The sequence below is a fragment of the Mus musculus genome, chromosome 4 (genome assembly GCF_000001635.26).
Source record: "Mus musculus strain C57BL/6J chromosome 4, GRCm38.p6 C57BL/6J".
Classification (NCBI taxonomy): domain Eukaryota; kingdom Metazoa; phylum Chordata; class Mammalia; order Rodentia; family Muridae; genus Mus; species Mus musculus.
The window spans coordinates 31,507,198-31,516,167 of record NC_000070.6 but is presented as its reverse complement, the minus strand read 5'-3'; the positions used below and the strand labels follow the sequence as shown (position 1 = coordinate 31,516,167).

At 38.2% G+C, this 8,970-nt stretch overlaps 1 long non-coding RNA gene across 1 annotated transcript; it reads left to right on the top strand.

Moving 5' to 3' along the window:
* The first annotated feature begins 4,106 nt into the window (after nt 1–4,106).
* Nucleotides 4,107–8,663, top strand: Gm42315. Its single transcript, XR_001784263.2, has 4 exons — nt 4,107–4,321; nt 5,336–5,421; nt 5,516–5,556; nt 8,587–8,663. It is a non-coding gene; the product is annotated as a predicted gene, 42315 (long non-coding RNA).
* Nucleotides 8,664–8,970: the final 307 nt, after the last annotated feature.

The following is an 8,970-nucleotide window of genomic DNA, read 5'->3' as shown; positions in this document are numbered from 1 at the left end:
CCTCCTATACTCAGGTTCTGCCCAGTATGAAAGATAGTCTCCTCCTGGCTACCTTCAGATCAGGAACTAGAACTCTTGGCTCTTCCAGAACCAACTCTGCCTGCATGATGCCATGCTTCCAATCATTATGTGTGACTGAACCTCTGAAACTTTTAGCCAGTCCCAATTAAATGTTGTCCTTTATAAGAATTGCCTTGGTCATGGTGTTTCTTCACAGCAATAGAACCCAAACTAAGACAGTATACATCTACATATGACTGAATTGTGCTCCTTCAAAATGCATTCTTCTAGGTAGTTTTCATATCAACTTGACACAAGCTAGAGTCATATGAGAGGAAGGAGCCTCAATTATGAAAGAAGTCTCTGTAAGAACTGCCTGTAGACAAGTTCAAAAGGCACTTTCTTAATTAGTGATTGATATGAGAGAAATCAGTGCATTAATGGTGGGCCTACCCATGAGTGCTATAGAAATGTGTTCTGAGTAAACCATGAGGAGCAAGCTATTTATCAGTATGCCATTATGGCTTCTGCATCCATTCCTGCCTTCAGGTTTTGCCTTGAGTTCCTCTCCTGACTTCACTCAGTGAAAGGCTATTGCCTGAAAGTGTAAGACAAAAACTTTTCCCTCTCTGTGGGGGTTTGAATATGCCTGGTCCAGAGAGTGGCACTATTAGGAGGTATGGCCTTTTCAAGTAGGTGTGGCCTTGTTGGAGGAGGTATGTCCCTATGGGGGGTGGTGTTGATCTTCCTCCTCCTAGCTACCTGAGAGATTCAGTCTTTTCCTTTTTGCCTTGGGAACAACATATAAAACTCTCAGCTCCTCCAGCGCCATGCCAACCTGGATGCTACCATGCTTCCTGCCTTGATGATAATGGACTGAATTTCTGAACCTGTAACGCAGTCTCAGTTAAATGTTGTCCTTTGTAAGAGTTGCTTGGTCATGGTGTCTCTTCACAGTAATGCAACCATAACTAAGGCACTCTCCAAGTGCTTTTGGTCATGGTGTTTATCACAGCAATATAAACTCTAATGAAGACATGCGTGTTCATTAGAACATCATACAGGATTGTTTCAGGTTTGATTAGGGTAGGAATTAAGATGAAATCATATGGTTTTAAGGAGTTCCTAAATCTAATGAGTGGTTCCTTTAAAGAGACAGAAAACAAACCATGGAGACATGGAGAAGGTGATGTAAATAAACACTTGGGGTTATGTCTATGAGCCAAGAACTTCTAACACTTAGAGAGTCTAATACTGTGAGTCCTCCCTAGAGCCTCCAAGTGAAAGGTCTCTGCTGACATCCTAATACCTTTTGAACTATGAGAACATGTTCCTATACTTTTAATCCATCCTGTTTGTGATTTTTTTCCCTGTGTCAACTATTGTTGACAGGGCCATTGTGGCTTACCAGCTAGTGATCTGAGCAGCTATGCCTTGAGTAGGTGGCCCCTAGGTACTTGCACTTCTCTGGCCTCAATTTCTCTCTCGAAGCTGTCTCAGACACAAATAAGACTATAGACCAGCTACTTTTTAGAGAACCTACATTCTTTTAAGCTGTAATACAGAGAAAAAAAATCAATTATAGTTTAAATTCATTTTTCTCCTATCTAACCAACTGAGTCATAGTTTTGTGAAAATACACTAGACACACTTAAGGTTTCATTATTTCTGGTAATAGATAAGAATAAAAGCATAATCCAAAATCGTTTTTAACATGGCTTTCTCAAGGCAGTTCTTAAGCACACAGGCATGCTCGTCTGCTGTCCTGGCTAGCTCTAGGAGCTCCCAAGTAGCAAGAAGGCTAATGTGTAATCCATACTGTCATTTTCTCTGTTTAATTTCTATTGCAGAATTTCACCATGCCCTTTGGGCATCTCCATTTCATTCTGTCATGAGTCCTGGGGATAGGAAACAAATGGTGGCCCTGAATTGTCGGGCAGGAGAAGAATTCTGTGGATTTCCCCACATGATATTCTTCTCTCATGCTCACCCTCCCCCCCACTCCTGCTCTCTGTCATATTCACCCTTTATTTTTAAGAAAGGATTAAATAGAATTTAGCATCCATTCTCTTTATTGCTGCCAGGGTTAACTCATTCCCATTTTCATTTTTAGGTTTTAGATTCCTACTCTTAAGTTTGTTGGCAGGTTATAATGAAGTGTTTTAAATTATGATGATTTGAGGTCTTAGGCCATTTAGGGTAAATTATTAATATGAAAGATACAAGAAAAGAAAGCCTACCATTTATTTTTATTTTTGTTAACTCCCTACGAAGCACTCACGAGTAAATGTTAGGACCAAAGAGAAAAAGCGAAGAAATTTGCATTTAATAGTCCGTGTTTGAGCTTTCAGAAAGAGCTACGTACCATTATTTTGTTTCTTTCCTTTTGTAAGCACTGATTGCTGTCACATTGTTAGGCTAGCCCCATAATTCACTTAAATGAATGGTTTCGCATTCTGTTTTACTTGAAGATGAAAGAGAAGCCAACTTTAGGTACTGGTACACTGGCCATAGCTTGTCACATCTATGTAATATATTGGCCATTTTGCACATCATTTATTTGTTGGCTACTTTTAATCTGAGCCCCATATATATCCATGTCAATTTCTTTCTGTTATTTTTTTTTTATTAGGTATTTTCTTCATTTACATTTCCAATGCTATCCCAAAAGTTCCCTATACCCTCCCCCACCCTGCTCCCCTACCCACTCACTCCTACTTCTTGTCCCTGGCTTTCCCCTGTATTGGGGCATATAAAGTTTGCTAGACCAAGGGGCCTCTCTTCCCAATGATGACCAACTAGGCCATCTTCTGGTACATATGCAGCTAGCTGTCGAGGATGTGGAGAAAGAGGAACACTCCTCCATTGCTGGTGGGATTGCAAGCTTGTACAACCACTCTGGAAATCAGTCTGGCAGTTCTTCAGAAATCTGGACATAGTACTACCACTATATCCAGCAATACCTCTCCTGGGCATATACCCAGAAGATGTTCCAACTGGTAATAAGGACACATGCTCCACTGTGTTCATAGCAGCCCTATTTATAATAGCCAGAAGCTGGAAAGAACCCAGATGTCCCTCAACAGAGGAATTGATATAGAAAATGTGGTACTTTTACACAACGGAGTACTACTCAGTTATTAAAAACAATGAATTTATGAAATCCATGTCAATTTTTATTGGAGTATATTCATTATATAAAGTGTCCTTCAAGAGAATTTTCTTTTTTATATAATATAATCTTGACTTGGTTTTCCCCTTCCCCTCCCTTCTCTAGGTCTTTCTTTTGCTTTCATGTGAGGTGTGTGTGTGTGTGTGTGTGTGTGTGTGTGTGTGTGTGTGTATCATTGAGGATTCATCAACAGGACAAACGTCATATTTGTCTTTCTGAGTCTGCTTCATTTCCTTGGAAACTAGTCTTTAGTTGCATCCAGTTTTCAGTAAATGACTTCTCTCAGGTTCACCTACAGTGGGACATCCAGGCTGATTTCTTAACTTGGATTATGGATAGTGCAACAATAAACACATATAAGCAGATATTTCTGTGGAGTGTTGACTTAGAGTCATTTGGGTAAATACACTGAAGTGGCAGAGCCAGGCCATGGGGCAGGACTCCTGTTAGTTTTATGAAGCATTTCCCAATTGAGTTCCACAATGAGGGAATAAATTCCTACCCCCAAGCAGGGGACTTCTTTTTCCTAACATCCTCTGTAGCATCTGATATTCTTTGCTTTCTGAAAGTCCTTCTGGCCTGAGTGCTATGGAATTCCCATCTTCATGTAGTTTTCATTGGCTCTTTCCTGTACATTAATCACTTCTTAAACGGGGCTTGCTCTTTCCCTAACTCATGGACCAGTTTCCTCTCTTCTATTGATACTGATGGAAATTTTAGTAAGTTATTCAAAATATAAATTTTCAGCAGATTCTAAATTCTTCCTTATCCACATTTCCATATCTAACTGGTCTAAGTCTACCTTGACGGAGATTATCTCAATTAATATGGTTCTATATATTTCATGTAAATATGTCCTTTAAAAGGAAGAGCCTAAAATGATGGGAATAAATTTAATCCTATCACATCTAAAACTTGGACTGTTTTCCAGGAAGAATGCTGAATTTAAATCAGAGGTTGTTCTTAGCTGGCTGCATGACCTTGTGCAAGGTATCGTCTCTAGATGTGAGAGAAGAAGATGAAGGATCTTTCAGGTCAAAGGATGAGCTGTGAGTTGATGGTATCAAAACAAACCTGGAAGTGGTCCATGAAAGGAGAGGCAATAGCAGAGACAGCAAAATCTAAAACGGCAGAAATCAAGTCTGAAAGGTATGTGGCCCAGATTTTGAATTCTGGTACACTAAGCAGGGAATCAGTGTGAGAAAAATGCTATACTTCTAGGTAATTTCAATAAAAATAAAACTGTATTTCCTTCTTTTGAAATGAATATTTTTGGCGTAGCTAATATTTTCGTTTTAGAAATAGGATAGTTCTAAAGAGTACACACACACACACAAAAGCACAAATTCAAAATTATTATAAATCATGTTCTGAAAATTATAAGTTTATAGTGTCATACACAAGAAAAGTCAAACTGAAATATGTGTCCCTTTGCAGAAGGAAAGATGGTGCATTAGGTTGAAAAAGAAAAATGTTGAAATTCCAGTAGTCTTTGTAGTTAGAAGTTTTTCTGAGTTTTCTGAGTTTGCAGCTTGTCCATTTAGTGCAATAAAGTCATGTTCTAGAGTCGGGCGGTGGTGGCACACACCTTTAATTCCAGCACTTGGGAGGCAGAGGCAGGTGAGTTTCTGAGTTCGAGGCCAGCCGGGTCTACAGAGTGAGTTCCAGGACAGCCAGGACTACACAGCAAAACCCTGTCTCAACAAACAAACAAACAAACTAACAAGTCATGTTTTGGATAGTGTGCCATGATGATTGATGGCTTTAGCTACTGAGAAAACCAATTTAACACATCATGAAAGATACTGTTAGAGACTTTTCCTGGGGAGACACATCACACATGCCTATTCACTCCAGAAATGAAACCTATCAAAAGCCAATGTAATGACTTCACCAGTATTCCATTTAGTGCGCCAATTAGTTTTATGAGGCTTGCTAAAGATATATGGATGAAGGATTACTCATGAAAAGCATGATAACTCAAAATCAACTGCATCACTACAAAGCCCACCCAACAGAGGTGTACACTCATAAAACCAAAACCTACACCTGTGAGTTCTCTTCTCAGTTTTCAGGTACCATATCTTCAGGAACTTCTGACCACTTATACTGGTCTGAGTCTCCTATCCAAGTAGTTGTTTACTTTTGTATTTCTACCCACAGTCTTTCAGTGAGGGTGGTGCCTCGTGAGACCTTTCCTGTGGCTGATGAAATGGTGATGGAACCCATCTTGCATAGGGCTTCTGCAGGTAACCACAGCTTCATGGAGTTCATGAGCACAATGGCCATGCCATGTCCAGAAGTGAGTGTCTCACACCTCTCCTCCATCTCTTGTCCTTACAGGTTTTCTGTTCCCTCTTCCTTGATTTTGCTGAGCCTTGCAGGTATGTTTCTGTGCATGTGATCACTGCTCTGTATAGGAATGTGTTACAGGAGATTTGATTATTGTACATAGAAAGTCTAACTGTCAATAAAATATGCAAGCTTAAATAGAAATTGCCTTTGTCAGATGCAATGTCAGATGAACTGGTTTGGAACCCCACCACAATGCCGGTGACATGAATGCCAAGGGCATAGAAGAGGAGCTAGAGACTTCTTTTATAAAAAAGCAATTAGACCTTTGATAGATCTTTCTCTTTGTCTGCTTGGAAGAGCTTTATAGAAGGAGCGTTGGGTAAGAGATAGGGATTTTTCTCTTTGGGCTTACAAGAACTACAGGGAAGCAGCTGGCAGGACACAGGCAAAACTGGATTCTAGGAAAGAGAGCTAAGGAGCCCTCTCAGGTTTGGAGGTGCTTAAGAGTAAGGTGGACTAGTTCAGTAGAAAGAGATTTCTACTGAGCTAGCAGTTTAGTTGTAGGATCAGGCTTGTAAATAGATTATTGCTGTAGCACAGACAATCAAGTTCCCTCCCTGAGCTAGCAGGTTTGTCACCTCAGTTTACAGTTTCCCACAGTTAGAACAGTTGACTGGTCTCTGTGGCGATTGCCATCAGAAGAGCGCTACTCTGATGAAGGTCTAGAGCAGCATTCTAACATGTCTTTCTAAAACATCCGAGCCAGGTTCCCAGGAGAGCAAGGTGTTTGGTTGTTGTGTTGTGAGTTTTGGATGCTGCTTTCTGGGTATAATCAAGATGCTTTGGTAGGAGAGAGCAATTTCTCAGAATGACTTTCACGTGGACTTTTCTTATCTAGAGAGGGGAACTCAGGTCTTAGTCTCCTTTACTCATACATACATACATACATTTAGGGCAATAAATATTTAAGTGATTCAAATGTACAGAACATCATGCCAGATATAATCTGGGTCTCCAGCACAGCCTACTCTCTTGCATTTCACTTTCAAAATGTCTTGATTCACCACTTTCCATGGACTTTGCTATGTATCTTATTAGCATCCTATATGCATGAAATTTATCTTCTGAGCACTGTTGGGTATTAGATGTATTTTAGAACTTGACTTACTGTAACACTTGGGAGTTTTTAGTTTGACTTGTAAGACACACATTCTAGAGGTTATTTCTTTAACCCTGAGATACTGTGTCTTCAAGTCAAGAGTCAAGGTAATTTAAAATGTTAAACTTAAAGTTCTCTTTTCAGGTAAGTATGAAAACATGTTGGAAAGAGAAAATTATTAAATACAGTAAAATTTGTTTACTTAATATGTCTGAACTATACTGATTTTTAACTATAATTTTTCAATTATGTCTTATTACCAAATTAAACCACTAGTATTCAGTTTAGTGAGGAAATTAAACCATTCTCACATTTCTGAAATTAAAACTTGAATGGCTATGATTTTCTAGGTGTGTGTTTCTCATCTTTGTTTCTTAATGAGGATAATGGGATGACAATAAACACTGTCCCCTCATCTTGCTGGTAAAGTTACTGAGTCTTTAAAAGGAAAATCACAGGCAGAGGATGCTGGAGGCCAGTGTGCACATTCCAGAGACATTCACCATTTCTCAGGTTGTTTGTGTGACTAGCTACACCTGTCATCCTAGAAAACAATACAATTTACAAACAAGCATAAAATGAATGCAAGTAGGATTGGTAAATAGTTATGTATCCTACTTTAGCATTTTGTTTATTCAAATTATGAGTCATGCCAGTGTTCTAGTTAGCTTTAACTGTTAACTTGGCACAGCCCAGAGTCACCCGAGAAAGAAATTTCAGCTGAGGAATTTCCTATACCAGAGTGATGTATGGGCATGCCTGTAAAGGACTGTCTTAGCTGTTACTCGATCTGGGAGGGCTCAGTCTGTAGTGAGCAGAAGCATTCCCCGGGCAGGTGGTTAAGAAAGCTAGCTGAATATAAGGCAATATGTAAGCGAGGTAGCAAGCAATGTTTCCTATGTTTTTTGCTTTCAAGTTCCTGCCCTGACTTACCTCAGTGGATGAGCTGGCATTATAAGCCACATAACCTTCCTCCCACTTGCTTTCAGTCATGGTGTTTGCCAGTGTAACAGAAAGGAAACGGTAACAGCCAGTGATATTATGTTTATTATATTATAATCACATACAAATTTGGAAATCAAATTTTCCCAGTTGCATACATTTAGGAATATGAAGGGAAGTTTTTCTGCCATGAGCAAGTATATTTCAGAAATATTGTCAGTATTTTCTTGAATTTTCCTCTATTGGCATATCTTCATTTTGATATGTACATGTACATGTATATGTATATGTATATGTATACGTATATGTACACACACACACACACACACACACACACACACACACACACACACACTCCTGGGCAACTAGGACACCCTAGGTAAGGTTGAAGAACTGACTTTTGTCCTGGAATCTTGTCCTTTTGTCTCTTTGACCTCATTTCTTGTTTTTATAACCATTCATAGAAATTGGGAAAAGATACGATTTGTTTACCAAATGAAATAACCCTTGTCCTGTCCAACTAGTAGTTTAGTGTCCTTTACCCGGAATGATATTTTTAAAGTCAGATTTAAAATTGAAAATTTTACACTTCAAATTTTTCATATGTTAATTATACAGATTTCATAATTAAACATATCACAAGTATCAAACTAGCATAATGCAACCCACAAATATGTGTAAATATTGTGTTAATTTTAGCAATCCACTATTACTTTGAAAGAGATATTGTATATCTGACTCAACTAACAAAGAATTTTTTGACATATTGATTAAAAACATATAAAAATTAAGATAAACTTCTTCATATATGCTTGTGTATGTTTGAAAGTTGTTGAGAGTAATTTTGCTAAAATATAGAAATGTTGCTTCTATGATATCAGTTTGCTTTCTTTTGCTTTTGTCTCCTGAATTTTCGTTTTCATTATTTATTATATCTTTTCTCTGTTCTTTGAAGATACATGAAACTAGTTTTATAATGGAAAGAAATGGAAAATGTTATTTAAAATATTCTTTCTAGAACATTTCCTTCGTCAAGCGACCACAGTATACAGAGTTGGTTCCCAGCAACTCCTAGAGCTAGCACTGTTACAGGTAATGTTAGCTTTGCATGCAAGTAAATATTTAAAAGATTTAAAATAAGTTAACATATGTGAACTGTTGAATATTACATTGATTTACTCTTTATTTTGGTTAATTCCTTTATTGACAAGCACGTGGAATCATATGACTTGATGAATGTTTATTTGTGGTTGATTGGCTTTGGACATCTCTGGACCATCACATTTTCTCAATGGTCACATTAAAATATTTAACGTTCATCAAGCATACAGACTTTCTAGCCTCTAAGCTCAAATTTTAATAAAAATTTCAGGAAAAAAAACCCATAAAGTGGAGAAAAGTA